Source organism: Rhineura floridana, chromosome 1, assembly GCF_030035675.1.
Source record: "Rhineura floridana isolate rRhiFlo1 chromosome 1, rRhiFlo1.hap2, whole genome shotgun sequence".
In the NCBI taxonomy this organism is placed as follows: domain Eukaryota; kingdom Metazoa; phylum Chordata; class Lepidosauria; order Squamata; family Rhineuridae; genus Rhineura; species Rhineura floridana.
Genome location: NC_084480.1, coordinates 3,464,295 through 3,481,824, shown reverse-complemented (window position 1 = coordinate 3,481,824; position 17,530 = coordinate 3,464,295).

Below are 17,530 nucleotides of genomic sequence, written 5' to 3'. Positions count from 1 at the left end.
ACCCCAGCCAGCCGGCTTCTGTATCCCTCCCAAGAGGGACAGGTGGTGGAAATCAGTCACAGCTGGCTGGGTACCCGGGACCTGGTCCTGCAGGAGGCACGTCTGCCAGGCAGCAGTCCCACTGGGAAGGGTGGTGGAGGTGGTGATCCAACAGCAGCAGCAACAGCAGGCTCTCCTTCCCTGGGTGGCGATGTTCTCCTTCTTCCTGCAGGCACTGGGTCTCCCAGGCCACCTCAGCCAGCCGGCTTCTGTATCCCTCCCAAGAGGGACAGGTGATGGGAATCAGTCACAGCTGGCTGGGTACCCGGGACCTGGTCCTGCAGGAGGCACGTCTGCCAGGCAGCAGTCCCACTGGGAAGGGTGGTGGAGGTGGTGTTCCAACAGCAGCAGCAACAGCAGGCTCTCCTTCCCTGGGTGGCGATGTTCTCTTCTTCCTGCAGACACTGGGTCTCCCAGGCCACCCCAGCCAGCCGGCTTCTGTATCCCTCCCAAGAGGGACAGGTGGTGGAAATCAGTCACAGCTGGCTGGGTACCCGGGACCTGGTCCTGCAGGAGGCACGTCTGCCAGGCAGCAGTCCCACTGGGAAGGGTGGTGGAGGTGGTGATCCAACAGCAGCAGCAACAGCAGGCTCTCCTTCCCTGGGTGGCGATGTTCTCCTTCTTCCTGCAGGCACTGGGTCTCCCAGGCCACCTCAGCCAGCCGGCTTCTGTATCCCTCCCAAGAGGGACAGGTGATGGGAATCAGTCACAGCTGGCTGGGTACCCGGGACCTGGTCCTGCAGGAGGCACGTCTGCCAGGCAGCAGTCCCACTGGGAAGGGTGGTGGAGGTGGTGTTCCAACAGCAGCAGCAACAGCAGGCTCTCCTTCCCTGGGTGGCGATGTTCTCTTCTTCCTGCAGACACTGGGTCTCCCAGGCCACCCCAGCCAGCCGGCTTCTGTATCCCTCCCAAGAGGGACAGGTGATGGGAATCAGTCACAGCTGGCTGGATACCCGGGACCTGGTCCTGCAGGAGGCACGTCTGCCAGGCAGCAGTCCCACTGGGAAGGGTGGTGGAGGTGGTGATCCCACAGCAGCAGCAGCAGCAGACTCTCCTTCCCTGGGCGGCGATGTTCTCCTTCTTCCTGCAGGCACTGGGTCTCCCAGGCCACCTCAGCCAGCCGGCTTATGTATCCCTCCAAAGAGGGACAGGTGATGGAAATTAGTCACAGCTGGCTGGGTACCTGGGACCTGGTCCTGCAGGAGGCACATCTGCCAGGCAGCAGTCCCACTGGGAAGGGTGGTGGAGGTGGTGTTCCAACAGCAGCAGCAGCAACAGCAGGCTCTCCTTCCCTGGGTGGCGATGTTCTCCTTCTTCCTGCAGGCACTGGGTCTCCCAGGCCACCCCAGCCAGCCGGCTTATGTATCCCTCCAAAGAGGGACAGGTGATGGAAATTAGTCACAGCTGGCTGGGTGCCTGGGACCTGGTCCTGCAGGAGGCACGTCTGCCAGGCAGCAGTCCCACTGGGAAGGGTGGTGGAGGTGGTGTTCCAACAGCAGCAGCAACAGCAGGCTCTCCTTCCCTGGGTGGCGATGTTCTCCTTCTTCCTGCAGATAAACTGGGCCGAGACCGTATAGGGATTTAAAGGTTAATACCAACACCTTGAATTGGGCCCGGAAAATAACTGGAAGCCAGTGTCGGTCGAACAACACTGGGGTGATGTGTTCCCGGCGGCGACAGTTTGTAAGTAGTCGAGCCGCAGCATTTTGTATAAGTTGTAATTTCCGGACCGTTTTCAAGGGTAACCCCACGTAGAGCGCATTACAGTAATCCAACCGAGAGGTGACCAGGGCATGTACCACCAGTGGGAGCTGATGAGCAGGAAGGTAGGGCTGCAGTCTACGAATGAGGTGTAATTGATACCAAGCTGCCCGGCTCACTGCCGAAATCTGAGCCTCCATGGACATATCATGCCTTTCCTCCCAGAAGGAGCCCAGGGTGGCAAACAAAAACACGAAAAGCACTTATCTTAAAACAAAAGATTTTAAAACATTTAAACAAAACATCTTTAGAAACATATTAAACACACGTTCAAAAACAACAACTTTAAAAACATCTTCAAAAGTAATTCCAGAACACACAGAGACTGGGATAAGGTTTCTGCTTAAAAGGCTTGTTGAAAGAGGAACGTCTTCAGTAGGTACCGAAAAGATATCAGAGATGGCATATGTGTAATATTTAAGGGGAGGGAATTCCACAGGGTAGGTGCTGCCACACTAAAGGTCCGTTTCCTATATTGTGCAGAATGGGCCTCTTCATGGGTTCTGCAGGAGGCCCGCACCTGCAGAACACAATGATCAACTGGGTATATAAGGAGTGAAATGATCTTTCAGTGTCTCCACAGACTTAAAAAAATTTTTTGGCAGTCTTCTGAAAGAGAAGGGCTGGAAACTGCTGGGTGGAGATACTGAGAGACAGGGATATATATTGCTCCACAGAGGTGGCAAAGCGACTGTCCTGCTCCCTAATTTGCCTGTTTCATTCCTAGATGAGGTAGACATGGTGAAGGGGAGTGGCATGGCCCCTTGCGAGGTCAGCAGGCCCACCCCAGAAGAAGGTGACCCGAGAAAGCGCTCTCTGCGTACACAAGTAGGCAGCAAGCACTTGAGAAGGGCATTCTCACCTCAAAATGGATGATGACTGCAGAATGTGCTTTAGGCTGACAAACAGTGTGGGACAGAGATGATATGGGGATGATGTGGGTACAGAACCCCCAAAAGGTGCTTGCATCAAGCACTGAATGCACATTATCACACCGTCTGCACATGCCCTTATAGTGGACCCAGCCACCTTGCCTGTTTGTGGAGCTCAGCAGAGCCCAGATCCAGAGTATGCACTAATGTTTGGCTACTCCTTACAGTATGGTTAAGCTCTCCTTGAGTGTTTTTGCCTGAGTAGAAGGGTGTGTGAGTGTGTGTAGGAATTAGCCTACTGTACCGAGGTAAAATTTACATTCCCTGCTCCACCCACTTTTGCCTCTGGCACCACCCACCATTGGCATGTGGCCCTCAGAAGGTTGCCCAGGAGGGAATGTGAGCCTGGGGCTGAAAAGAGTTTCCCTGCTTCTGATCTGTACATAGTGTTCTGGGTGCATTTCACCATTGCCAGCCTCTTGCAGTTTCTGGAATGCTGGGAGGGGCAAAATGTGTGAGATGGGAGGCTGCCAGACAGGTCTGATTGCTTTACCTGATGGAAATATTTGGCCAGAAGAGAATGCGAGTCATGTCATATTGCTGGGTTTTATTAAAGTCTCACAAAAATAGCACTCTTCAAATGAATTCAGTTTGGCTCAGGCAAGAGTGCTTGTTGGGCAGACAGGGAAATGGCTGAGGCAGCTGTTATTGGAAAGTGGCTTTTGGACTGGAGAGTTATTATGTACCTCGCTGTAGAAAGAGTTCATGACTGCATTGATGGGCAACCCCCCTTCCTGTAAAATGATTAACACAGTGAGGCTCTTCCAGGTCTTTGCACATTCTTGAAGGAAAGTGCATTAAGGCAGATTGGAAAGTGGATCAGGCAAATGGCCTTGACTGCTGCAGGAGCAGTTCAGTAGTAGAGCCCTTCTACTTGTGTGGTAGTCCATTCTTTCAAAAAAAGTTTGGCAGGCATCCTTTGAGAATGGCTCTGGTATGGTATCTCCTGCTGTAAAGTAGGGAAATGGGTTGAATGAGTGTATCAGAGCAGTGCTTCACCGTCTGCACTGGCTCCCAATCCAAGTCAAGATGCTAGTTGAGGTCTTTCATGGTTGGGGACCAGGGTACTTAGGGTTGGAAGAGCTGGAAAATGTTCAGAAAAGGGCAACCAGAATGATCAAGGGGATGGAGTGACTTCCCTATGAGGAAAGGTAGCAGCATTTGGGGCTTTTTAGTTTAGAGAAGAGGTGATTCAGAGGCAACATGTTAGAAGGGTACAGAATTATGAATGGCATGAAGAAAGTGGACAGATAAATGTTTTTCTGTCTCTCGCATAACACTGGAACTCATGGATATCCAGTGAAGCTGAATTCTGGAAGATTCAGCACAGAAAAATAAAGTACTTTAAGCAGCACATAATTAAACTATGGAACTCGCTCTCAGAAGAGGCAGGGATGGCCACCAGCTTGGATGGCTTTGAAAGAGGATTAGACAGATTCATGGAGAATTAGGTGATCAATGGCTGAGAGCTTGGAAAAGTTACTTTTTTAAACTACAACTCCCATCAGCCCCAGACAGCATGGCCACTGGATTGGGCTGATGGGAGTTGTAGTTCAAAAAAGTAACTTTTCCAAGCTCTGCATGGCTACTAGCCATGATGGCTGTGCTCTGCCACCATAGTCAGATGCAGCATGCATCTGAAAACCAGTTGCCAGAAGCTGCAACAGGGGAGAGTTGCACTCAGGTCCTGTTGTGGACTTCCCATGGGCATATGGTTGGCCATTGTGAGAACAGGATGGTAGACTAGATGGGCTAGTGGCCTGATCCAGCAGGCTGTTCTTATGATCTTATGTACTTGAAGGGCTGCCTCTCTCCACATGTAACACTGAGATGTTGGGAAGCCTCTCTTTGACTGCCCCTGTCTGCCTGCCATGTGAGGAGGTACGGCTGGTTTGACTGGAGGAGAAAATATCTTTTCAGTGAAGGTGCCCTACCTATGGAAAGCCCATCCGGCACCCCCTTTGGTGTCATTTTGGCACCAGGTGAAGACTTCTCCTAGGCCTTTTAACTGGTCTCAGCCTGTTTTTTAAAGTAAACTTGTGCTTTTATTATACTTGTATGGTTGTTTTATTGTTATTGAATTTTACATTGTTTTAACTCTTGTTGTGAGCTGCATGGAGATCTCTGTTATACGGTGCCCCATAAATCTTGTAATAAAGAAAAGAAATACAACTATGAAAATATGAAATGGCCTTCTGCCGTTGGTGACAGTGTAGCTGTGTGTGCAGAAGCCCCGCTAATTATCTGATTATCAGGGCTTGCAAGGCACTATTCAAAAATGGGTCACCTGACTTCATCGTGATGCCAAGTGGGCAGCCCCGCCCAGCTGCCAAACTTGGCCCACAGGGCATGGAGGAGATAAGAACCGAGTTCCCAACTCCTGGTGTAGTTACTTACTTCCTATTCTTGTGAAGCTCCAGGCTCCACTCTTGCTTCCCTTTCTAACTGCTCCACTCAGGAAGCAAAGCAAACCCTTTGGTTGCATGCAGTAACACCTGTGAATATCACCCCAGGATGTGATGTGGGGAGCTCTTCTGCTGCTCTTTGTTATTAGGGCTGCCCACTGATTCAAGAATTTAAAACTGGTTAATCACCTGCCTGCTAACCAACTGATTAATTAAGCAATTAATGTTAACTCATGGGCATGCTACAAAGCCTAATTAAGGATAATTGCATTTGTATGTATTCATTCCCTGTTACCCTGTGCCTCTCCTCCCCCTTCCTCTCTCCCTCTGTCAAAATTTAGATTGTTTAGAACATAAGAACATAAGAAGAGCCTGCTGGATCAGGCCAGTGGCCCATCTAGTCCAGCATCCTGTTCTCACAGTGGCCAACCAGGTGCCTGGGGGAAGCCCGCAAGCAGGACCCGAGTTTATTCATTTGTTAAATGTATATTCCACCATTCCACCCAAAAGGAGCCCAGACTGGCAATGTGATGAAACACTAAAAAACATATATAAAACAAAAACATCTTAAAAAGCAATTCCAACAAAGATGCAGACTGGGGTAAGGTCTCTACTTAAAAGGCTTGTTGAAAGAGGAAAGTCTTCAGTAGGCTCTGAAGAGACAACAGAGATGGCACCTGTCTAACATTTAAGGGGAGGGAATTGCAAAGGGTAGGTGGCATTACATTAAAGGTCTGCTTCCTATGTTGTACGGAATGGATCTCCAGATAAGATGGTATTTACAGGAGGCCCTCACCCGCAAAGCGTAGTGATCGACTGGGTATATAAGGGGTTAGATGGTCTTTCAGATTGTTTGTGGGCAGGAACCATATCTTTTGCTTATATAACTCCGCAGAGCACCATATACATGGGTGGTCCACTATTATTATTATTATTATTATTATTATTATTATTATTATTATTATTATTATTATTATTATTATTATTAAACAGTATCCTCAAAATCTAAATATAGTTACCTTTTTTAAGATACAAAAGGATGTATTAGATACAACTCCTCCGAGTTCCGACTCATAGAGAAGCTCGGAGGGTGGTAACAAGAACTAGGGCCTTCTCAGTGGTGGCCCCCGAACTGTGGAACAGTCTGCCCGATAAGGTGCGCTTGGCGCCGACGTTACTATCTTTTCGGCGCCAAGTCAAAACCTTCCTCTTTTCTAAGGCATTTTAATCTAACTTAATCTAGTTTTAACATGTGCTGTAACTGTTTTTAGTTTTCTTACTTTCTTATATTGTTGTTGTATTTTATTATGGGATTTTATTGTATATGTTTGTATTGCTTTGTTGTTCACCGCCCAGAGAGCTATGCTAGTGGGGCGGTATAAAAATTTAACAAATAAATAAAATAAATAAATAAATAACAATTGAAAGAAAAGTTACGTGATGTGTTAGTAGGAAAGAATACATTCCATATTGTTCTTTCACAAACCTTGTTACAGTAACACACCAGGATCAATATAGATTCCCTGCCCAAAGCAAACTAGTATATACTCTTAATTCCCTGCCTTCCTGGCTTAAATTTGTCTTTACCATTTAAAATTGTCTTTCAGAGCTGTAGGATCTTGCACAGCACTTTGTAAGGGACTTAGCAACAATCAGGTGATTGTTGTGCTTTGCCAAGTACCTTTCAAAGTGCTGTCTTGAGCAGTACTGGGGCTCTGCAAGTTCCAAGAACCAGCTTGTGTCTGACAAAGCACCTTTCAAAGCACTATCTTGAGCAGCACTTTGCATACTTTGCACAGTGCTGGGCCTGCAAACCCCCCTTCAGCTGAGCCAGGTTTTTACTCACCCCACATTCGGGTTGGCCGAATTGGTCATGGGGGCCAAAGGTTCCCTATCCATGGTCTGTTGGTTACACCAGCTGATATGTGCAGCCTTATGGTTTTACCATGTGTCATATATTTATCATATATACAGTAGTGCCAGGGACCCTTCTGAGGCTGGAAATTGAGAAGGAAGAGAGGGTCTCACATAAGGATGTGAACAGAGCAGTCAGGGGAGGCTGGTGGATCCAATGTCAGTGGGCCAGTGCATCTACTCTGGGTTGTAGTCCAAACTTTCAAAGAGCTGTCCAAGGTGCTTTCAGCTGGACAGCTCCTTGCAAGTTTCGACTAAAACCCGGAGTGGATTCACTGCCCCACTGACATCGAAGCCCCCAGTCTTTACTGAAAGCAGATAAAGTGAATCTGGGATGGTTCAGGAAATAATGCCTGCTGTAACATTATAGCACACAATTTGATGAATTGTATGGCAAGCGGAATGAAGGAGTGAAATTTGCAGCCACGGGTCACAGTCAAACATAGCTGACGTCACTTGGGAGATAATGATCTCGAGGTCCCAGGACTAATGGGATGAAGGGATTTTTGTGAAAGTGTAGACATTAGGGAGTAAAATCTATATTTATGAATAGCAGAGGGAAGCAGGAGCCTGGTGGAGACCCTGCTGATAAGTGAGAGGAGAGAGACTATCAATCAAGCTGGATGAGTCCTGCTGGAAAGCGACAATGATGACCACTCAGAGCATTGTCAGGAGAGATGTAGGGGCACTTCCGGGAAGGGTGACTTAGCCTGTGCCTGCTTTTGAGACGGGCTCCTGCCTCAAAAGAAGCTTATTCAGATATATCAGTCAGTTTTTTCTTTTTTTTTTGACTGATTAAACTTCTCCCGGGTAGGGAGAAACGAAGAGATTAACCTCAAAGCCTATTTTTGTTGGGACGACCAGATCTCATTAATTTATGGGACGAGGTCCAGCCGACGATTTATGGGACGGATCTTCAACAGCAAGCTCTATCTGTTAAAGCGAACGTTCATCTTATCTTCTAAGAGAGAACGCACTAACAGGCAAGCACCCTTCTTTCTATATTTTTCTTTTACTTGACTTAAATTGTTGCTGTTTAAAAGAGATTTGCCAGATTGATCGGTTTTTGACATCTCACTGGGGAGCCGTAACTTCTCTCTGCTACGCACTAATTAATAGCTTATCTCTGTTTTTGTTGCAAAAAGCTGTCCTGGATTTGCATTCTAAAGATATACACAGAAGAGGGATTTCTATTCCAGATTTTTATTTTGAAAAATATTATACTGTTTTGAGACTACTCTCTTTTTGGTCTATTTTATTTTGACGAATCTGTTTCTTGACGATTGCCATTAATTGTTTCGATCCTGGGAACTGCATTTTGTTTACTTAACTATTGGAGAGATAAGGCTGTCTGCTCTGTTTATACTGTGATGTCACCAAGTTTGGAGTATTAACCCAATTGTTGCTGAAATAAGAAGTGGTTTTCCTATATTTTTCTTTTAAAATGGCAATTAAGAAAGTGGCTGAAAATCTGGAAATAACTATGTTTCAGAAAATAATGGATGAGATTGAGATAATGAAAATTGAATTGAGTAAAATGAAGCAGGAGATTAAAGATATAAGGGTCCCTGTGAGAGAGGTGACCCTGGAAGGGGTCCCTGTGAGAGAGGAGACCCCGGAGATTGGAACAGGGGTCCCTGTGAGAGAGGTGACCCTGGAGACTGGAATAGGGGTCCCTGTGAGAGAGGAGATCCCGGAGATTGGAACCAACGTGGAACAGGAACAAGATTTGGAGTCTATGGACTTTAGAAATAAAATCTATTGTTTGGAACTCAATGTTATCTCTGAAGAAATGAATGAAGATTCTAGAGATAAAGTTATCAATGGCATGGATAATCTTCTGGACTGGAATGATGTGATGGAGCCCAATATAGAGAAAATCTATGGAATTAACTGCAGCCATGTGACAATGGAAAAACTTTTAAGAGATGACCCAGTGTATTTTGAAAAAAAGAACAGAGATATGATTTTACAGCAGTATTTCAGCAACCTATTCAGAATGGATGGCAAGAAAATATTTGGGATAGAGGTAATCCCCATCAGACTCTTACTATATGACTATGGCTTTGACAGCAAGATTATTATGGAATACTGATAATGGAAGATTGGATATTGAAATTACTGGACTTAACAAGACTACTGAAGATGGAAGATGGAAAATGGAACTAATAGAGATAATAGAACAATGGCTACTGAAATTATTGAACCTAACAGATTCTGATGTGATGGATTAATTGAAATGTTTATTTTGACTATGGTTATGACAATAAGATTATCATAATTAGTAATGAGATGGATTAATCGATATGCTTATCTGGAAAAAAAAATTGATAGATATATTTCTTAAAGAATTGAAACCTCTCTTTGACTTTTTGTGGAAAGAATAAAGTAATGTTTATGAGATTTGATGATTAAGTAAGATAACTACTGGAGGAAAGTGATTTTATAATATGACTTAAGAGACAGGATTGTTATATATTATAGACTTATAACTGATTTGATCTTTGACAAATGGGAAGTCAATATTTTACTCTTTATTTTTTATTTTTGTTTTTTTTTTTCTTTTTTTATTTTTGTTTAACTATTTTTGATTTTGTTTTTTGTCTTTGAATGTTTTATGATTTTGTCTTGTATGTTTTATGAAAATCTGAATAAAAATTATTGAAAAAAAAAAAAGGAGAGATGTAGGGGCGGGCTGGAATGGAGGCTGAACGAAGCGATAAGGAAATCAGACACCAGACAAATGGACGTATCAAAGTTTCTGAATGTTGTCATGTTATGACTGCTATTGTTATCTGGCACAGATCAAATCAATCAAAGCGGGAACAAATGTGAAATTAGCATAAGTCTCAGGAGTGTTAGAGTTCCTTCTCTGTGCATTTGTACCTGCCACCAGCCTCTTCTACCCCTCCTCTGTCTTTAGGAAAACGTTTTGGAGGTGGTAATTGAGAGGGGAGAGGATGAACCCTTTCACCAGCTGTCATTTCTCTAATCCAAACTGTCCCCTCCCCAAAATTGCTTCTGCCCCCAACGCTCCAAGCATGGGGTTTCAAGAGCCACTAGTTTACCAAATGTTAAAAGGTGTGTGTGTGTGTGTGTGTGTGTGTGTGTGTGAGAGAGAGAGAGAGAGAGAGAGAGAGAGAGAGAGAGAGAGAGAGAGATCTTTTGGAAGCTATTTGTATCAATTGAATCTCCATGTTCAGAGGCACCTGTAATTTTCAGATACTAGGGCAAACATCAACAGGGGATGCTGTTTATATTTATTTATTTATTTATTAAATTTATATCCTGCCCTTCCTCCCAAAGGAGCCTAGAGTGGCAAACAAATTTACAATGAAACATTTTAACAACCACAAAAGGCATTCTAAAAACAATTTAAACATTCTAAAAACAGATTTATTTATTTATTTATTATTTGATTTCTATCCCGCCCTTCCTCCCAGTAGGAGCCCAGGGCGGCAAACAAAAGTACTAAAAACACTTTAAAACATCATAAAAACAGACTTAAAAATACATTAAAACATCTTTAAAAAGATTTTTTTAACAAGCTTTGAAGGCATCTTAAAAAGAAAAAGAAAGGTTAACAACATATTGTTTTTTAAAAAAGGTTTAAAAAACATATTAAATAGCAATTCCAACACAGACGCAGACTGGGATAGGTCTCAACTTAAAAGGCTTGTTGAAAGAGGAAGTTCTTCAATAGGCGCCGAAAAGATAACAGAGATGGCGCCTGCCTAATATTTAAGCGGAGGGAACACATTCCACAGGGTAGGTGCCGCCACACTAAAGGTCTGCTTCCTATGTTGTGCGGAACGGACCTCCTGATAAGATGGTATTTGCAGGAGGCCCTCACCTGCAGAGCGCAGTGATCGACTGGGTATATAAGGGGTAAGACGGTCTTTCAGGTATCCTGGTCCCAAGCCGTATAGGGCCTTGTACACCAAGACTAGAACCTTCAACTTGGCCTGGTAGCAAATGGGCAGCCAGTGCAATTCTTTCAGCAGCAGGTTGACATGTTGGCGATACCCTGCCCCAGTGAGCAGTCTTGCTGCTGCATTTTGCACCAGCTGCAGCTTCCAGACCAACCTCAAGGGCAGCCCCACAGAGAGCACATTACAGTAATCCAGCCTGGAGCTTACCAGTGTGTGGACAACAGTGGTCAGGCTATCCTGATCCAGAAATGGCCGTAGCTGTCTTACCAGCTGAAGCTGATAAAAGGCACTCCTAGCCATGGAGATCACCTGGGCCTCTAGCGACAAAGATGGATCCAGAAGCACCCCCAGACTACAGACCTGCTCTTTCAGAGGGAGTATGACCCCATCCAAAGCAGACAACTGACCAATTATCTGAACCCGCGAACCACCAACCCATAGCGCCTCCATCTTGCTAGGATTCAGACTCAGTTGATTGGCCCTCATCTAGCCCACCACCAAGTCCAGGCAGTGGTCCAGGGTTTGCATGGCCTCTCCTGATTCAGATGTTACAGAGAAATAGAGCTGGATGTCGTCAGTGTACTGCTGATACCTCACCCCAAATCTCCTGATGACCGTTCCCAAGGGCTTCATATGAATGTTAAACAGCATGCGGGACAAGATGGTACCCTGTGGCACCCCACAGCACAACTGCCAGGGGCCCAAAAGACAATCACCCAATGCTATTCTCTGAAAACGACCCTGGAGATAGGATCGGAACCACTGTAAAACAGTGCCTCTGATTGCCATGTCACCAAGTCGGCCCAGAAGGATACCATGGTCAATGGTATCAAAAGTCTCTGAGAGATCAAGGAAGAGTAACAGGGTCACACTCCTCCTGTAAAAACAGTTACAATTAAAACATAAAATATTCTAAAAACAGTTGCAGATAAAAACATTCTTCCATCCAGTAATCTCCAAGTAGCCAGCAGCTGTCCTCTTCAGCCATCAAATGCCTTGGGTATAAACAGGAATGTTGCCAGATTCCTCCTGAAAGTCAAAAATGATGGAGACAAACACACCTTACCAGAGAGGGCATGCCACAAACGGGGAGCCACCACTGAAAATGCTCTGTCATGGGCCAATGCCAACCAGTGGCTTCCCAAAGGCATCTAGCTGACCACTGTCGGCAACTGAATGCTGAGTTAGATCAACCTTTGGCCTTATCCAGGAGGGGAATTTTTTAAAATGTCTTTAACAGCTGCCATTTTCTGCTAGCAAAAGCTAGTGGCTGTAGTCCAGTGACATGACAAGGGTAAGGCTGAATCAAGAGATACAATAGAAGGGATGGCAAGATGAAGTGACAAAGTTCTGTGGTGGTGGGATGGACTGCAGATGCAGAAACTGCCTTTTAAAAAAAAACTCTTCAAAAAGAAATCAACCTTCAGGTGAATGTTAGTGGGAGGGTGGTGGGCTGTGTCAGGATTTACTTCCTGGCTGCACAAGTTTCACACCTTGGATAGCTCCTTGAACATCTGGAATAAAACCTGGAGTGGATTCATGGCCCCACTGATCTTGGAGCCACCAGCCTCCACTGCTATCTGTTTACTGAAACCTCCTCCCCCCAAGTTTTTCTCTAGGGAGTTACCAACCCATAAGAGGACCTCCTCATAACCCATGAAAAACATGCTCTCTTGCAAGCTGGAAGGCCTTTCTTGAAAGCTTTTTGAACAGACACATGTGCAGGCAATGTGCTGTTTGGTTTTGCCAGAAAGCCAGTCTGAATGTTTTTCATTTTAAGTGCTATCTGTTGGATTCCAACAGAGTCCAAATGGAGCCGGTCTCTATGATACAGGCTCCCCTTTCCTCAAATGTTCCCCATAAAGCCTGTCTCTTGCAGCTGACTTCACTGTCTGGTTTACACCCTGCAGCTCTGCCTGTCCAACTGGAAAAGAGCATTTCTGAAACACCTATCTTGCAGGCCAGGGATTTCTCATCTGAATTTGGCTTCCAGGACATCATAGAATCATAGAATTGGAAGGAACCTCAATGACCATCTAGTTCAACCTGCTACCATGAAACTATATTTACTAACAATGCTATCTACTTAACAACAACAACAACTACTACTAGCCTAATGGTTAATTCTTTTATATTGGAAGTCCAGAATCATTAAGGAGTCTAGGCCACCTCTAAATAAATCTCTTACTGGCTATATGGCTCACTTACATCAGAGAAGTAGCAGGTTTCACTATTGGACAAAAGAACAGTCCATCTCTGTTGAGAGACCTGCCGTTACTGGCCTCAATTTTCTATTAATTATTATGTCTCTTGGAACCATCCAGACAGGGACCAGAGATGCCCTCTCTCAGAACCTCTCTTATGCAAGGAATTCCGCACATGCTTTGAATCCCAAGACTCTTCTCAAGTAGATAACATGTAACTTGCTAAGTTACATTAATGTTTCGATTTCATTTGAAGTCTATATGTGTGGTTGTTGCCTTCATTTTCTTCCTTTTGTCTCTCTTTCTCCCAATATCTATATTTATATATCTTCTTCTGTATATCCATATTTCTAAATAATGAATTGCATCCAACGTAGCATTGAGTTAAAGTTATTTAGTGGTATCCTTGTTCCATTGGTGAATTGTTTAGCGCTAACAGAATGCTCTTGCGCAAGAGAATGCATTAGCAGTTTGCTGGTAGCTTTGTTGCACAGTAGATTGGGCAACTGTCGTTTCACTAGTTCAACTTGTTTCCACTAGCGCAACTGTTGCATTGGATTCCTCTGCTGCACAAAATTAAAACTCACCCATTGACTAGTGCGAGCCTTTGCACTGGTGGTCAAAGATGCTGGATACAGCCCAGTATTCTGACGTTTGGCTCCATTGGTTTTAGTACGCAATTCTCTGGAATTTCTCACAAAAATCTTCCCCATGGGCTAGACTTCATAGTTGGTAAGCTACCCCTTTGTTCTCACAAGGCTTTGTTAAGTTCTGGGTCCTCTGGGCTTTTGGCAAAGCAAATCTGAAGCTCCTTAATGTTTCATATTTCTGGAGGTGAGTGATGGGAGGGGTCCTTGTCATTAGGGTGTCGAAACTCCCCATGGGCTGGGCAGCCTAGAGTGTTCAAGCTAGAATCAGCCAAGAGTGGCAACCGATCCAGATTTGATTGAAAGAGGGACCCTAACAAAAGGTGGGTCCACCCGCAGGGAAAGTCTTCCCTCCCAGTTCCATCACACTAGGTGGGCAGCCACATCAAGAGAGAGTGGTTGGACTTCGCTGGTGACTGTGGGAAACCAGGTGCTGGGGGTCTAGATGACCCAGCAGGACTCTTAGTAGTCTCTTTTATTCTGAGATTAACAAGGAATGAATCTGACAGAATGCAGTTACATGTTCTTAAGCTTTGTTTCCATTGGGACAAAGACTGATGAGTTTTACCAAAAGCTTTCTGGTTTTTGAGGAAGGCTTTGAAGATAGAAAGGAAGGAAGGGAGCCCCATGACAGCATCATGGGAGGGAGTTCCTGGCACAAGGCTCAGCAGAGGAGGAAGAGAAGACTCCTTTAAGAAAGGAGGAGACCTTCGGGAAGTGGAGCTAGAGAAACCAAAATTGCAGGACAGGGAGGGATTGGGATATGAAGATGGAGAGATATTAACTGCAGGAGAAAGCTGTGGAGAATTCTAAAAGTAAAGATACACTCTCCTTTGACTATGCTCAAGATTCAAGCCTAAAGCTGCCCCACTGAGACTTTTCTTCCTCTGCAGCAGGGGTGGGGAACCTGTAGCCCTCCGGAGGTTGCTGAACTACAACTCCCATCATCCTTGGCCATGTTGTCTGGCGCTCCTGGGAGTTGGGAAGTCCAACAGCTTCTGGGCCCCCCCACAAGTTTTCCATCCCTGACTTGGATGTTCTTCTCTTGCACACACATCCTTAATAAGTGGTTTGTTTCTTGTTGACACTTGTGAAGATAGATGTGAAATAAAGGAAACAATAGTGCCCAGGGTTTATTAAATAAAAAGGCTCAAATTCAGGTTGACCCTGAACTAGGTTATAACCACAGGGAGTGGGTTTGTTTTCCAGGCACCTCCCTACACTTCCAGCTTGCACCCATATCCAGACAAATCAGAGCCCCCATTAGAAAAGCCACCTGCTTCTTAACTGGCACCCTCCTGCCCTTCCAAAACTGAAAAGAGAGAACAGGCTGAAACATTTCCTGCCCCCCCACCCTCCCCAGGTGCGTGCTGACCTACTGACACCCAAAGAAAATCCCCCAAGGGAACAGCTCGGGTGTGGAAAGAGAAAATGATGGAGATGAAACTCTCGAGACACCTGGGGCGTTGCTGTAATTTGGGCTGTCTAAATGTTAATCAGAATAATGACGCCTGTTGAGACAGCTGTTTTAAAGAAGACGGTGATGCCAAAGTAAAAATTGCAATAAAAGTCTATTAGAGCTTCCCCATTAGGCTAATGGTATTCGCTGCTGAAAGCCCCCTCCTGCAGACATCCACATTAATGGACATATTACAGGAAATAAAATCCGCAGATGAGCATTACAGCATGGACTGATTAATTCAGCAAGGTAATTCTTCCATTTTCTTCTCTCCCCCCCTCAAAAAAAATTAATTTTATTTAATGAGTGCACTTTTTGAAATGCCACCTCTTTGACTTGCTTTGCTGGTGGCGTTGCTTTTAACGTATGTGTGACAATTGCCAGATTATTTAACAAACGTTAATTTATGTCTCACATTTTATATTCAGCTGAGAGAATGAAACCCATACTGAAGGAAGAGTAGGAAAGGAATCAGGGGACATTCAAAATACTTCCCCCCCCCATGTGTCCTTCCATTTCCACCCCCCACCCCCCCGGGGACCGACTGCTCTGATGCAGACTGCAAGCTGGTGGGAAAGTGAAAGAAAAAGGGGAGCTGTTATGATTTTTCTACATTTTATCTTACTAAATAAGTTCCCCCCACCCCTGTCCCCAGGGGCTCCTCAAAGTTCCAAGCCACTCTGCTGCCAAACAGCCCTGGTGGTTTCATAGCTACTACAGCTATACTACCCTGAACATAGAATCATAGAATAGTAGAGTTGGAAGGGGCGTATCAGGCCATCAGGTCCAACCCCCTGCTCAATGCAGGAATCCAAATCAAAGCATTCCTGACAGATGGCTGTCCAGCTGCCTCTTGAAGGCCTCCATTGTCGGAGAGCCCACTACCTCTCTAGCTCATTGGTTCCACTGTCGCATGGCTCTAACAGGAAGTTTTTCCTGATGTCCAGTCGAAATCTGGCTTCCTGCAACTTGAGCCCATTATTCCGTGTCCTGTACTTTGGGATGATCGAGAAGAGATCCCGGCCCTCCTCTATGTGACAACCTTTCAGATGGCCAATCTCATCTGATCTCGGAAGCTAAGCAAGGTCAGGCCTGGTTAGTATTTGGATGGAAGACCGCCTGGGAATACTGGGTGCCGTAGGCCTAGAGGAAGGCGATGGTAAACCACCTCTGAATACCTGTTACCATGAAAACCCTATGAATCTATCCAAAATAGATTCATAGGGTCACCATAAGTTGTAATTGACTTGAAGGCATATAACAACAACAAGAAGAGTTAAGGAGTGCATCTCATCACAGAGACCCCAGTAAGAGGGCTTTATATTGCAAGTTCGTTGCAAATAAATATTAGGCAGGCGCCATCTCTGCTATCTTTTTGGCGCCTTTTGAAGACTTTCCTCTTCCAACAAGCCTTTTGAGACCTATCCCAGTCTGCGTCTGTGTTAGAATTGCTTTTAATATGTCTTTTAATATCTTTAACCCTTTTTTAAAAAGATGTTTTTAACGTGTTTTTTAAAATGTTTTTAACGTTGTTTTGTTTTAATGTATTTTAAGGTCTTTTTATGATGTTTTAAAGTGTTTTTGGTGTTTCTGTTTGCCACCCTGGGCTCCTGCTGGAAGGAAGGGCAGGGTATAAACAACAACAACAACAACAACAACAACAATAATAATAAAGCTTCTCTCCTCTCCTTCTCACTGTCTGCCACTCCTCTGTACTAGGCTTGCCATTGGGTCTGCCGGATGCAGAATTTACTGCATATCTGTAGGTTTTATGTCCTGAACCACTTTCTCTCTTCCTGACAATCTCTTAGAAGTGAAGGGAGCCACACTCAGAAAAGCCGTCCAGCTGCCCTTTTCAGTTTCCATTACTGGAGGGAAAAACCACCCTCCTGGAGCACTTGCTTTACCCCCCTTTTAATGAATGCTGAGGCAGAGGGATCTTCCGGTCCGTCACGTCTGTAGTCCAACCTAAATAATCCTATTATTAGGATATAGCTCTTTCAAGTGTTCAAAGCACAACACAGGCATTATGGAGTTTATTCAATTATTTTATTTATTTACAAATATGTATAAAGCACTTCAGTTTTTTGGGGGGGAGGGGGAATCCAGACTTGTGTACACAACTGATGAACACATACAACAGCTTTGTAAGTAAGTCAGCATTATTTTTGTAGGTGGCCGGTCTAAGGCTGAGTGAGTGGCTTACTTAAGAACACTGGCTGAGTTCATAGGAGAGG